The sequence below is a fragment of the Artibeus jamaicensis genome, unplaced genomic scaffold (genome assembly GCF_021234435.1).
Source record: "Artibeus jamaicensis isolate MK-2021 breed Jamaican fruit bat unplaced genomic scaffold, CSHL_Jam_final contig_47, whole genome shotgun sequence".
Classification (NCBI taxonomy): domain Eukaryota; kingdom Metazoa; phylum Chordata; class Mammalia; order Chiroptera; family Phyllostomidae; genus Artibeus; species Artibeus jamaicensis.
Genome location: NW_026521848.1, coordinates 1303358 through 1316888, shown reverse-complemented (window position 1 = coordinate 1316888; position 13531 = coordinate 1303358). Strand labels below are relative to the sequence as shown.

The following is a 13531-nucleotide window of genomic DNA, read 5'->3' as shown; positions in this document are numbered from 1 at the left end:
GCAAACCTCTTGTGTTCTTTAATTCTTTATCAGGAAGCTTCCCGACCCCAGTTAGTGACCCTTCCGCTCCCGGACAGTCCCCATTCTCTCTCTCTGGGCTGAGACAGGCACTGCACCTGCGCCCCTGACTGCTGCTGACCGTGCTGCCTCTGGGCCACTCTGGGGGGACCACTCCCCCCACAGTCCTGTATCCCAGCGCTCCGCACAGGGGCTGGCTCAGTGCATTCGCTAGATAGACGTTGGACAGGGTTTTCTACAGATTTCTGCCGTTTGCAGGGGAGTGGGGGGGACGACTCTGTGGGCGGGGCTTGGTGTCTGGAAACTGTACGTAGGGGGAGAGGACAGTGGAGGGTGAGGACAGGAACCTCCAGAGAGCCAGGCCTGCCTGGGGTGTCTGGTTGGCAGATCTCCAGCCCCACACTGAGCACAACCCTGAGAGGTGGCCATGGGGAAGCTCCAGGATCGGGTGTGGGAGGAAACTGGGAAACTGGGGCAGCCCAGGTGCGGAAAGTGAAGTGCAACCCTCCCCTAAACCCACGCAGCCCACGGCATCCTCACTGGCCCACGGAGGACTGCCTTCTGCAGCGGGCTGATCTGTGAGTTCCCTTTTTTTACCTTGCCCATCGGCCATTTCTGTTCTGTGGGTCCTTAACAAATGTGTTTTGGTGTCTTGAAGGTTTGTGTTTTTAATTTTTACCAAGGGCATTATAATAAGATTTTTGTTTCATTTACTTTTCTAAGAGCTGTTTTACAACTTAAAAAAATTTTACTTAAGAGTGATTCAAACTAACAAAAAAGTTGCAAGAATAAAAACACTCGTATAATCTTTATCTAGATTTGCGTATTAATGTTTTACTTCACATACTGTCCCCCCCCTCACACACACACACACACACACACACACACACACACACACACAATTTTTTTTCCTGAACCTTTTGAGGGTAAGTTACATCCTGGCTCTTCACCCCTAAATACGTTGGAGTATCTCTCCAAAGAGTAAGCATGTTCTCTGCTATAACCACAAGAGTTATCACCTCATCATTGCAACATTACACCACACTTTCATGTCAGATTCTGTCCCTATTCCAATGATTTTTAGTGGCACAATAATGTCCTTTGTAGTGTCTCTCTTACTTACAAAAGCCAGCCTAAGGTCGGGCATTTCCTTTAATTGTCTCATCTCTTCATCTTTCCTGAATCTGGGACGTTCCCACAGCCTGCTTTTTCTTAATGACGTTGGCACGTATGAACGACGCAGCGCCTCCCCCTTAATAGAACGTTTTCATTCAGCGCTTGTTTGGTGTTGCCTCATGATTAGGTTGAGATGATCTGTCCTCAGATGGAATGCTGCCGAGGTGGCATGTCCTCGTCCCCGGAGGTGTCTGAAGGTGACCTGTCCATTGCCCCTCACTGGGCTCACTCAGTCACCGCGGTGTCCACTTCCCCTCTGTGCAGTTACCACTGCCTCTCTTTGCAGCCAACAGGCCGTCTGTGGGGCAGATGCGTTAAGAACGTGCAAATATCCTGTTCCTCATTACCGAATTCCCACAGAGTCAGTGTCCATCCGTGATCCTCGGCTGACCCAGTCTTTACCAGGATGTGCACAACCTGGCTTTCCGGCTTCAGAGTTCATTCCATCTGCCAGCCAGTGTCTCATCCTGCAGGCAAGAGCACATCATCACCCTCTTCACGAAGGCGTGCATTTATTTACTTACCACAGGTATGGACTCCGGACTTTCTGTGTTTTCCAGTGACTCACAGCTCCTCACTGCAAGCACTGTGTGCGAACACCCCCCTGTGTTTCTCAGTGCAGGTGTAGCCCACCACCCCTGACAGGCTCCCTGCTATGTGTCCGCCTCGGTTACTCTCCCCAGAGGGGTGGACACCCAGGCCGTCTCTAGCTCTGGCCACTGCTGTAAATAATGCTGCAGTGCACACCCTCATGCCCCTCCTCTTCTTTAGGATGACACCCAGGAGCAGAATTGCTGGGTCACAGGCTGCCTTTACTCAAGGAGGGAACATACTGGCCTCCAGAATGGCTGCCCTGTGTCCGCAGCCCACGTGGCATTAGCCAGCGCTCTGCTCGTTGCCAGTCTACTAGGTGTAAATGACAGCGTCTTGTTTTCATTTGCATTTATTTGACTACTCATCATATGTCTAATAGTCTTGTGTGTTTCTTTTTCTCTCTTTTTATTAACAAGCTTAATTCACTTGATTTTTCTTGTATAAAGTCATGTGGTAGCACAGGTGCAGCCTGGGTCCTCCGCACAGAGCCTCTGGCGTGGGGCTTTACCAGACGGTCCATGAATTCCTGATAAGGGAGACTTGGTGAACATAGTTTCTTTCCAGAGGCCAGCGGTGAGACAGCTGTAGGTCTTAGAGATGACGTCGAACATGGCCTTGGCAGAGTTGCCCAGGCAGGCAGTGCAGCCCCTGACCGTGGTGTAGCAGCCGTTCATACCGGCCATCTGCAGCAGCTTCTTGGGCCCAGGGGCTGAGGTGGTCTCAGCGCCCCTGGGGGTGGGGAAGAGGCGCACCAGCAGGGAGACACAGCACCTGGTCGGTCACCTTCCAAGGGCGCTTGCTGCTCTTGTTCCCCTAGCAGCCTCACCACACAGCGACAACAGAGAGCTTGGCCGTGATGATGGCCCCAGGGACAGTAGCAGCTACTTCCTGTGAGCACTCAGCACCCAGGCCTGCATGTTTACTGTAGTCCCCAGTGGCGACAGACACCTTGAACTGGGTCTTCTGGCCAGCATGTGGCTGCCCCTGCATGAGCATAATTTTCAAAAGCTCGGCCTTGATGGATGCCCCCAAGAAAAAGTCAGTGACTCAGATTCCCGAGGGGCAGGGAGAAGAGACAGATCTCCTCCAGGAACTCGATCTTCATGTCCTTGACCAGGCGGCCCAACTTGGGGACAGGAACCCACTTCTTGTCCTCAGCCTTGCCTCTGCGAGCTCCACTGCCAGCCTGGACCCCAAACCTGCCCCTGCCCCCACCCAGCCGTGACCTCGGCCTCCTATTCCCGGGCCCGGGTCCTCCTGCAGCACTGGCATCATCCGCCGTCTGGCGTTTCCTTGGGAAAGAAAGTGGCCTGGTGTGATTCGTCTGCAGGTTGTTCACGTCTCGTGCTCTTTATTCTACGCGGGTTTCTGTCTTTTTTGTGGTTGATCTGCGTAAATTCTTTGTCCTGTCTAGATGTTAACTTTTCTCCTCTTTAGAGTTTGCAGATAAGGTTTCCTGTCATTTATTGACTCTGTCCTGTGCTAACCTTTGGTGAAGAGAAATCCCTTGTTCTGTTGTGATAAAATTAATCAGTGTGGACTCATGTATCTAAGGTGCCCTTCTGTGCGCCTTAGTGATGGAGATACTGTACTCCAGCAACTGAGGAATCCCGCCTCGGAAGGGCGTCAGGCATCTTCTCCCCGGCGTTTGTGGAGTCCTTTCTCACGGGTGAAACCCTAACTTCTGTAAACCTGCACAACCCCTCTCTGATCTCACATTTCGAGGGTCAGGAAGTCCTGCCTGAAATTTAACTGCAGTCTTTTTTTCCGCCACCTCAGCTCATTCAGGCTGGACAACTGGGACCCTTAAAGGGGGCTGAGATGACTTCTCTGAAGCCCCCCTAGCTTGGCTACCACCCCCGTAGGCTTCGCCCCCTCACCGCCCATTGGCTGGGGATCCTACAAAAAGGGAGTTTTGAGATTCCCCGGAAGGTCACTATGTGACCCACAGTTGGGCTTATCTCCAGTCTTTGGGGACGGGTTGGGGAGGGGGCAGGCGGGAGTGGACTCAGAGAGGGCCAGGTCTCCTTTCTCCTCCTCATTCAGATGCCAGGACAGACAGGAGGACACAGAACAGGGATGCAGCTTCAGAGCTCCTCACCCCACCCGAATAAGGAGTTCAGAGACGTGGAGACACAAATGCACATGCGAATCGGTGGGCTCACGGAGACACACGTCCTCACACCGGGCCCCATGGCAACATGCCCAGTGAGACACGTGACACTTTCAGACCCATCTGTTCATTCGGCCATCCACTCGCTCATGCCATCCACGGGTACTCAGCACCTTCTGTGAGCCACGCACTGTTAAGCGTTGGGGACATAACTGGACAGAAATCCCCACCCTCGTGGAACTCACATCTCATGGGGGAATCAATGAACAACATACGTAAGTGACTGAAATTGAATATAGAAAGTGCTGAGTTCTGTGGGGCAGGTGAGGGAGGGGACGAGCGAGGCGGCCACAAGCCCTGGTGCGCATGCAGTTTTGTGGGGCGAACAAAGCGTGTCATTCCAGCAAGTGAGGGACTGAGTCAAGCCCTTAATAGTTTTTTGAAAACAAGAACTCTGCCAGGCGCAAGGGTTTGTGTGTTTCCCTGACACGCTGTGGCAGAGGAGAAAACACTGTGAGCCTCACTGACTGGGGCAGACAAAAATTCTGCACGTTTGTGTTGACTGGGAATGCAGAGATGCCCACGCCACCATCATCACCAGGGCAACTGAGCCTCAACCTGGCCACCAAGTGGGACCGCACATTCCTCCTGGAGGGCGTTTTCCTGGGACTTGGCACTGGTGTCTGAGGTTGTGGGAATCTGAAGAGAATCCTTGGTCAAACAATACTTGCTGGGGCAGATTTTATCCTCACAGGGAGTGCAGGACGCTCATAGTTATGACTGGTCACGTGTCCTGTTTTACTGAGAGAGCTGGACCGATGTGCTTGTGGACATTCTCGCTTGAACTGAGGGCTCAGCAGGGCAGGTTCTCTGAAACGGCTGAATGGCCAACCCACATCTGCCAGCAGGGCGGGGCGGTTCCTTGCCTCCTTCGCCTCACTTGTCTCCTTGGTCAAGGTTGAAGACTCCCATTATTGAAACTATACAGGCTTTGGATACATTTTTATCTTTACCTGACAATATGTTTATTGATTTCAGAAAGAGAGGACAGGGGTGAGAGAGAGAGAGAGAGAGAGAAAGAGAAGAGAGAGACATCTATTGGTTGCCTCCTGCACATGCCCTGACTGGTGATTGAACTTGCAGCCTAGGTCTGTGCCCTGACTGAGGGTCAAACCTGAAACCTTTCATGTGCAGGTTGATGTTCCAGCCAACAGAGCTATCTGGCCAGGGCTGGGTAATTTTTGATAAGGCACTTCTCTGAGGTAGATGCACAGTGTACATGTATTCAGGGAAAGAGAAAGGCCTCTCCTGTTAGTGTTTCTTGGGAGAATCCTGACTAATATAGCAAATAAGCCTCAGTTTAGTTTTTCCCATCTACAAATGGATATACCAACATTCTTTCCCTCATGGCATTGTGAGAACTCGTTCAGATACCCCATGTAAATTACCAAGATCTGTGCCTGGCTCACCATAAACTCTTAAGAAATGGCAATGATGGTAATGTCTTTTGTGGTGGTCGGTTTTCAAATGGCGGCCAATGGGTCACGGCTCTCAGACTCTCTCCCATAGGTCACGCCCTTCCCTTGAATCAGGCTGAGCCTATGGAACCAACACAATGAGGCAGAGGCGCTCACGCTGCGCCTGAGCCTTAAAAAGAGCTGGAAGCTTTCACCTTTGTGCTTTTGGGAGCCTGAGATCATCATAAAGAAAATCTGGCTACCCTGTTGGAGACACCAGGTGGAGAGGCAGAGGCCTTGGAAAGACACAAAGAAGAGGCTCCGCCTTCCAGTCCACCATGCCCCCCAAGGTGGCAGACACGTGAATGAGCCCCCGTGGGTGTCCCAGTCCAGCTGAGCTTCCAGCCACCATTGTGTGGAGCAGAACTGCTCAGCTGAGCCCCACCCACCTTCAGGACAGTGCATGATAATAAAACGGTTGTCACTGAAAGTCACTAGGTTTGAGAGTTGTTTGTCACACAGCAATAGATGACTGAAATATGACTGTTACCAGATGGAGACTCATTTTTGTCAGATTCTTTTTTAAAAGACTGTATTTATATTTAGAAAGAGGGAAAGGGAGGGAGAAAGAAAGGGAGAGAAACACTGATGTGTGAGAAGACACAGTGACTGGTTGTCTCTCGCATGCCCCCTACTGGGAACCTGGCCCGCAACCCAGGCATGTGTCCTGACCAGGGATCAAACCGGTGACCCTTTGGTTGCAGGCTGGCACTGAATCTCCTGAGCCACTCCAGCCAGGGCAGAATTCTTTGTTTTTAATCCTCACCTGAGGACATCCTTATTGATTTTAGAAGGAGGGAGAGGGAGAAACATCAATGTGAGGGAGAAACATCGATGGGTTGCCTCCTGTACACACTTTAGCTGGTGACTGAACCCACAGCCTAGGCATGTGCCCTCACCAGGAATTGAACCTGTGACCTTCTGGTTTACAGGACAATATCCAAACCAACTGAGCCACACTGGCCAGGGTGCTATCAGAATTCTTTTTTTTTTTCTAAAAAAAGATTGTATTTAATTGTAGAGAGAGGGTAAAAGAGAAAGAGAGGGAGAGAGACATTGCTGTGAGAGAGAAACATCAATCAACTGCCTAAGGAGGGGACTGAATGAGTGACCCAGTCATGTGCCCTGACCAGGAATCAAACCAGCAACTTTTTGCTTTTCGGGTGATGCGCAACCAACTGGTCAGGGCAAGGCCAGTATTAGTTTGGAAGAAGCATCACAGTGTTATAACTAATTTGGCTAGTCTTTGTCTCTGGTTCCCAGGAGGTAACTTGTAAATCTTTGGAATTTCCAGGGACAGGGGTGTCTCTCATGCGTGGTGTGCACCTTGGAGCACACCTGATAGTTCATTCATTCATTCATTTATGTACTTATTTGTCATTGTTACCAGGACATTTTATTAAATAGACATAGTCAAGTAACAAGCATGTAAGCATTAATGCAAATTATGCTCTGTTAATAAATGTCTATAAAAGTAAGTAAATTGTGCCCTCTCTGGCATGGCTCGGTGGATTGAGCGCTGGCCTGCAAATGGAAGGGGCACCAGTTCAATTCCTGAGCAGGGAACACACCTGGGTTGCCGACCAAGTCCCCAGTTGAAGGAGTGCGAGGGAGGCAACTGCTCGATAGATCTCTCACACATCAATATTTCTCTCCCTCTCTTCCAAATTAAATAAATAAATAAATTTTAAGAAGTAAAAGCATTGTGCTAAGTGCTTTTTCACAATCGCTGAGCCTGTAAGGAATTTGCCTGGTGGTTTTAGAGGGTTGAGGCTCTGAGCCCTGGGATGTCAGTCTGCCTGCAGGGCTCGGCGGACTTGCCTGGTTGACAACACTGCGTATTTTTAGAGATGGTTGAGGCAGGACAGTGATGCGTCCCTGAAGATGACAGAAGTGTCCCATTTGGGGCTCCCCCAGACCATGCTCTACACGTCTTTCCCCTCAGCGGCCCATGATTTGTATTCTTTTTTATAATGAAACTATATTCATAACTATAGTGCTTCCCTGAGTTCTGAGAATCAGGTTATTGAACCCGAGGTGGTGGTGGGAATTCTCGAACTTGTAGCCACCTGGTCAAAAGTGAGAGTGGCCTGGGGACCCCTGAACCTGGAGCTAGTGTCTGCAGTGAGGACAGTCTTGTGGAGGACTCTGTCCTTAACCTGTGAGTCTGGGTTAACTCTGGGGAGTTGATATAGGAAGTCACTGCCCGTGCTGATATGGCCCCTTAAGTTGTTCACGTTCCTGAAAATGCTTTGTGAGATAAGAACGCTCCTGAGATGAAAGGGGAAGAGGAGAAGGGGAGAAAAGGTTGAGGTGCAGAGGAGGTGAAAGCTGGCCAGGTGGGAAGGCTGTGTCCTCCATGGGGTGACCCCAGCCCTGTGACCCCTCAAGTTTTGATCTTCGCTCAAGTCTACAAAGTGAAGGGGTTTGTAGTGTGAGTGGGCTTTATTAGAAAAATGGGAAGGAACCTGCTTTTGAACCCAGGACACCAGTTACTATTATTACTTTTCTATGCAGCTTCTCAATCACACCAAACCTTACAGAATGACGCCAAGAAACACAGGCTCCCCTCACCCGACTGTCACACAGCAGGGCAGAGTCTACATGGTCACTCAGATGCAGGAGGAAACTCACCCAGTCACACTCCCTGACCCAGGTGCTCACACCATCTCACACAACCGTTAGCCTTTTCCTTGGTCCTTTTGCTTCTGGGCACCAGGGAAGGGAAGACTCCAGAGTGCACCCTGTCCAGACAAGCCTGGGTCTCTTCCTGAGGCTTGCTGACTCGGCTGCATTGTGACAGTGTCTGCCACGAAGGACTCCCTGGAGATCCCACCTCAAAGTGGGTTCTAGGGAGTCCCCCTGACTTCCTTTGTCCCCTTGACCTTAGTCCCATCTTTAGGTCCCTTCCAAATCAAGGGTCTCTGAAGGATTTGGAGAGAGGCTCTGCCTGGTGGAGTTGTATTAACAAATCTAAAATTAAGAAGATAACAGAGCAATCTTTACAAATACAAAACAAATTGAAACCACTAAAGCTAACTGTATTTCAAGTTGATGACATGACCAAACAGAAAATGTGGTTTTAAAATACAGTATTTAACTGTACATTGTAGCAAAATGGAATTAAGTCATTTCGTTAATGTAACTACAGGATATTGACCTAGTTTCTTAAAATAAATGGCACAAAAATGGATGGAAGGGGGAACTCTTGTAGATTTAAAGAGTCTTATGAGACATCAATCAAATGCAATGTGTGGATCTTCTTGGAATTCTGATTAAAAACCAACTGTAAAAAGCCATTTTTAAATATATTTTATTAATTATGCTATTAAAGTTGTACCCTTTTTCTCCCCTTTATTCCCCTCTGCCCTGGACCCCACTCCCTACCAGCATTCCATCCCCGCTTCGTTCATGTCCATGGGTTGTACATATAAATTCTTTGGCTTCTTCATTTCCTATACTATTCTTAACCTCCCCCTGTCTATTTTGTACCTACCATTTGTTTCTTATTCCCTGTACCTTTCCTCCAATTCTTCCCCTCCCACTCCCCACTGACAACCCTCCATGTGATCTCCATTTCTATGATTCTGTTCCTGTTCTAGTTTTCTGCTTAGTTTGTTTTTGTTTTTATTTTTTTAGGTTTAGTTGTTGATAGTTGTGATTTTTTGTTGTCATTTTACTGCTCATAGTTTTGATTTTCTTTTTCTTAGATAAGTCCCTTTAACATTTCATCTAATAAGGGCTTGGTGATGATCAACTTTTTAAATTTGACCTTATCTGGGGAGCACTTTATCTGCCCTTCCATTCTAAATGAAAGCCTTGCTGGATAGAGCAATCTTGGATGTAGGTCCTTGCTTTTCATGTCATTGAATGCTTCTTTCCAGCCCCTTCTTGCCTGTAAGGTTTCTTTTAAGAAATCAGTTGATGCATTTCTTTCGAGAAATATTTTTTATTTTTAAAAATAATTTTATTTATTTATTTTTTAGAGAGGAGAAGGGAGAAAGAGGAGGGAAAGAAACATTAATATGTAGTTGCTTCTCTCATGCCCCACAATGAGTACCAGGCCTAAAACCCAAGCATATGCCCTAGACTGAGTATCAAACCAGTGACCCTTTGATTCACAGGCCAGCACTCAACCACTGAGCCACAACAGCCAGGGCTTTTGAGAAATACTTTTGATAGTCTTATGGGAGCTCCTTTGTATGTATCTGTCTCCTTTTCTCTTGCTGCTTTTGAGATTCTCTCCTTATCTTTAATCTTGGATAATGCAATTATGATGTGCCTTGGAGTGTGCTTCCTTGGGTCCAACTTCTCTGGGACTCTGAGCTTCCTGGACTCCCTGGAAGTCTATTTCCTTTGCCAGATTGGGGAAGTTCTCCTTTATTGTTTGCTCAAATAAGTTTTCAATTTTTTGCTCTTTCTCTTCTCCTTCTGGGATCCCTATGATTTGGATATGGGAATGTTTAAAGTTGTCCTGGAGGTTCCTAAGCCTCTCCTAATTTTTTAAAATTCTTGTTTCTTCATTCTGTTCTGGTTCAATGTTTATTTCTTCCTTCTACTCCAAATCATTGAATTGAATCCCAGTTTCCTTTCCTCTACTGTTGGTTCCCTGTTTATTTTTCTTTATTTCACTTTTCATAGCCTTCACTTTTTTCTCTATTTTGTGATCATACTCACCCAATTCTGTGAGCATCCTGATTACCAGTGTTTGAACTGTGCATCTGGTAGGTTGGCTATCTCTTCATCATTTAGTTTTATTTTTGGAGCTTTGATCTGTTCTTTAATTTTGCCTATATATTTTTTCAGTTGTGGCACACCTGTTGCATAGTAAGCGGCAGAGCCTTAGGTATTCTCCAGGGTGGGGCAATACACATCATCACTGTGTTGAGGTGCTATCTGTAGGGGAGGGGTCCAAGAGGGAACAATGCTGCTTGTTCAGTTCTCTGCCAGCTTTCAGTCATTTCCTCTGCCACCCACAAGCAAATTGGGCCCTGCTGGTGCTGATTCCTGGGTGGGTGATTTTGTGTATGTTCTAGGACCCTGTGGGTCTCTCCAATGAACTTTCCTAAGGCTAGGAGTTTCTCCCGCTGCTGTAACACCCACAGGATTTTGGAGCCAAAGGTTTTGAGGCTTTATTTCCCCACGTTGGAATTCTGGGTTGCATGATCTGTCTTGTGTTGTTCCTCCTGGTTTATCTGCACACATAGGTAGGACATGGTGGTCCTCCAGCCACCACCTTGCTGAGTGTCCTCTCTGCCCTGGCTGCCTATTTCTGCCCATCCTACCAGTCTAAATGAACATTTCTGCTTTAACTCTTTGGTTGTCAGACTTCCATACAGTTTGATTTTCTGGCAATCTTCGTTATTTTGTGTTTTTAAATTTGTCGTTGTCTTTCTTTTAGTTGTATGAGGAGGCAAAGTGTATCTACCTACACCTCCATCTTGGCCAGTAGTTGAAGATCTATTATTTATTTTAGACAGAGGGGAATGAAAGGAGAAAGAGAGAGAGAGAGAGAAACATCAATGTGTAATTGCCTCTTGTGCGCCCACTACTGGGGACCTGGCCTGCAACCCAGGCATGTGCCCTGACCAGGACTCAAACTGGCAACCCTTTGGTTTACAGGCTGGTGCTGAATCCACTGAGCCACACCAGTCAGGGATGACTTTTTTTCTTTTACAGGAAAAAATAATAGAGAAGAGAATTAAACACATGGCCATGCAATTAACATTTTAAAAGAGGAGATGAGAGTTTATAAGGAAATGGGTTGGATCTACTCCTCCCAGAGAATGCAAAGACTGTAATAAATAGCACTGGTGGAAAATTTGTTCTTACTGTGAACAGACTTCCTTGAAGGGTAAATAACCCATGTTAACCTCTGAATTATGGGTGTGGGATAAAACCATGACTCAGAGTCAGCACCTGGCTTAGGACACCTGGGTAAGTCATGATATCATTCTGCATCTCTATCCCCCCGATTATCCTTGGACTATGTCCTTGGTGCACTGGATTAGCTGATTTGTGTCATTGGTAGACATAGGTGCTTCTTCCTTTAAAATCTGACTGGGGGGATTTTCCAGATTTTTCTAACCTCTCCCAATTTATTTAATGCTGTGGTGCAAAGAGCCTCTACATCTCCACCCTCTCTGTGTCTACGCCCCTTGTGATATGAGTTTGCTGCTCCTCTCATCAAGAGGTAGATTTTTTTTCCTCACCCCTTGAATCTGAGCTGCTTATGACTTGCTTTGATCGGTAGGACATGGGGGAATGACGGTGTGTCAGTTTTCACACAGCCTCAAGGGGCATTTCCCGTTTGTGTTCTCTCTCAGACCCTGGTTTCTGCCATGAGCTTGCTGGAGGGTGGAGCTGAGGAACGCAGTCTCAGACAAGGCGGTCCCAGATCAGTCAGTCCTCCGCTGACTCACGAGCTAACTAAATGCTTATGGCTTTATGTCACAGTTCTTCCTATGATTTGTTAGACAACATTATTGTGGCAATAGAAAAGGGCTCCAGAAATTGCTACCAGATGTTGGGTACTGCCCTAACAAAGGATTAAAGCATGTGGGGAAAATAGTGAGGAAATTGTTATTGGAGCAGAAAAATGGTGACCCACATTATAATGTAGTGAAGTAACCCATAAACTGTTGCCTGTGGCCACTTAGAAGATGGAAAAATTTCCAGATATTTGGCTAAGGAGAGCTCTAGGCATAATGCTGGTTATTTACTTATGCATTACGAAAAAATTTTTTACTAAAATTTTTAAAGAAACTGTTTATTTTCTGTTAACTTTATTTCCATTCTGTTAAGAATTTGTGGAAGGCTAGTTTAAGACCACTCAGTGGTTGTTCCTACCCATTTAGTGGCCTGCACAGTGGGGGCTGCATACCTGTCCTCAGTGGCAGCTGAGTGCCCCAGTCTTCAGTGGGGAACTGCTGAATAGACACAGAGGGCACCTGCGCCTTCAGACCAGTCAGTGACCCAGGGCTGAGCAGTATTGAACTTGGGAGCCAGAGCAGTCCATTCACCCTGAAATTCATTTCAGTCACAGCCTTCTCAGCTCTTTCTTTTCAATCTCTTTAGGATCTCTGTAGAAGTGGAGATCAGGCAGGACCTCCCACAGATGTTCACAGGAGATGGTGCTGTGCACACACATGCTTCCTGGGCCAGCATGCACCACGTCAGAGCTGACACTGCGTGAGCCTCCTTGCAGTTGCAAGGGAAGGCAGTGTCCACATAGTGCAGAGGACAGTCTGTGTTACACAGAGCACTGGTAGGCAGACTAACATAAGACGCCTTTGTGAGAGGCTGATGGTCAGCCCTGGGATCAGCAATCACCAGAACCCATGGTGTTACAGAACAGATGGTGAGGGGGGAGGAGCTGAGTGATATAAAAGACCCCCCTTTTTCTCCAGGGGTTCGTACTAGGTTTGCTTGGCTGCTGCCAGAGGAAAGACATTTCCCAAGGCCAGAGATTGGTAAAAAGGAAAGGAATTATTATTTATGTAAAAGTTATGCAGACTAAAGTTCTTTAGAATACCCACAAACACACAGTCCTTTCTTCTCCCTCTGCCCAGTCTGGGGGACTGTATCTCAGGAAAGAAGTACAAGTCCATGATTCAGGCTCTCGGCACCATCCGTGAGGCAAAAAGGGAGCACTTCTGAAGCCGCGTGGTCCTGACTTTCACCCATGCCACATGGTCCCCGAAAGACACCAAACGGCTGCTATGCCTGGGTTTATATCCCAGCACCTGTCTTCCTCTGCTTCCCCATTTCCGGCTCCTCCCACAATTGGCCGCAGCTGCCAGCATTCCAGGCTCGTGAGGCCTTGTGGTGTGGAGCCAATCATCTCCGAGCTCTTCTGGGCCCCATTACAAATACCTATTTGGGGCCCCCCTGTTGGCTGCACCCTGTTGCAATGGCTCCCAGAAGGCTGCCTGGATGTGGTTAGTGGAAGTCCCAGGAGAGAAGCAGCCAGTCACAGGAGTACCTCCAGGAGCAGCAGCAGACTTCAGCACAGCTCACCGGCCATAGTCCTGGACACTACTGCATTGACATCAGCTGGGTTTTCTTTTTATTTTATTTATTTATATAGTTTTAAATATTGCAATTTTGTATT

At 47.8% G+C, this 13531-nt stretch overlaps 1 pseudogene; it reads right to left on the bottom strand.

Moving 5' to 3' along the window:
* Window positions 1-1656: 1656 nt before the first annotated feature.
* On the bottom strand, window positions 1657-4873 carry LOC119040768 (40S ribosomal protein S2-like; annotated as a pseudogene).
* Window positions 4874-13531: the final 8658 nt, after the last annotated feature.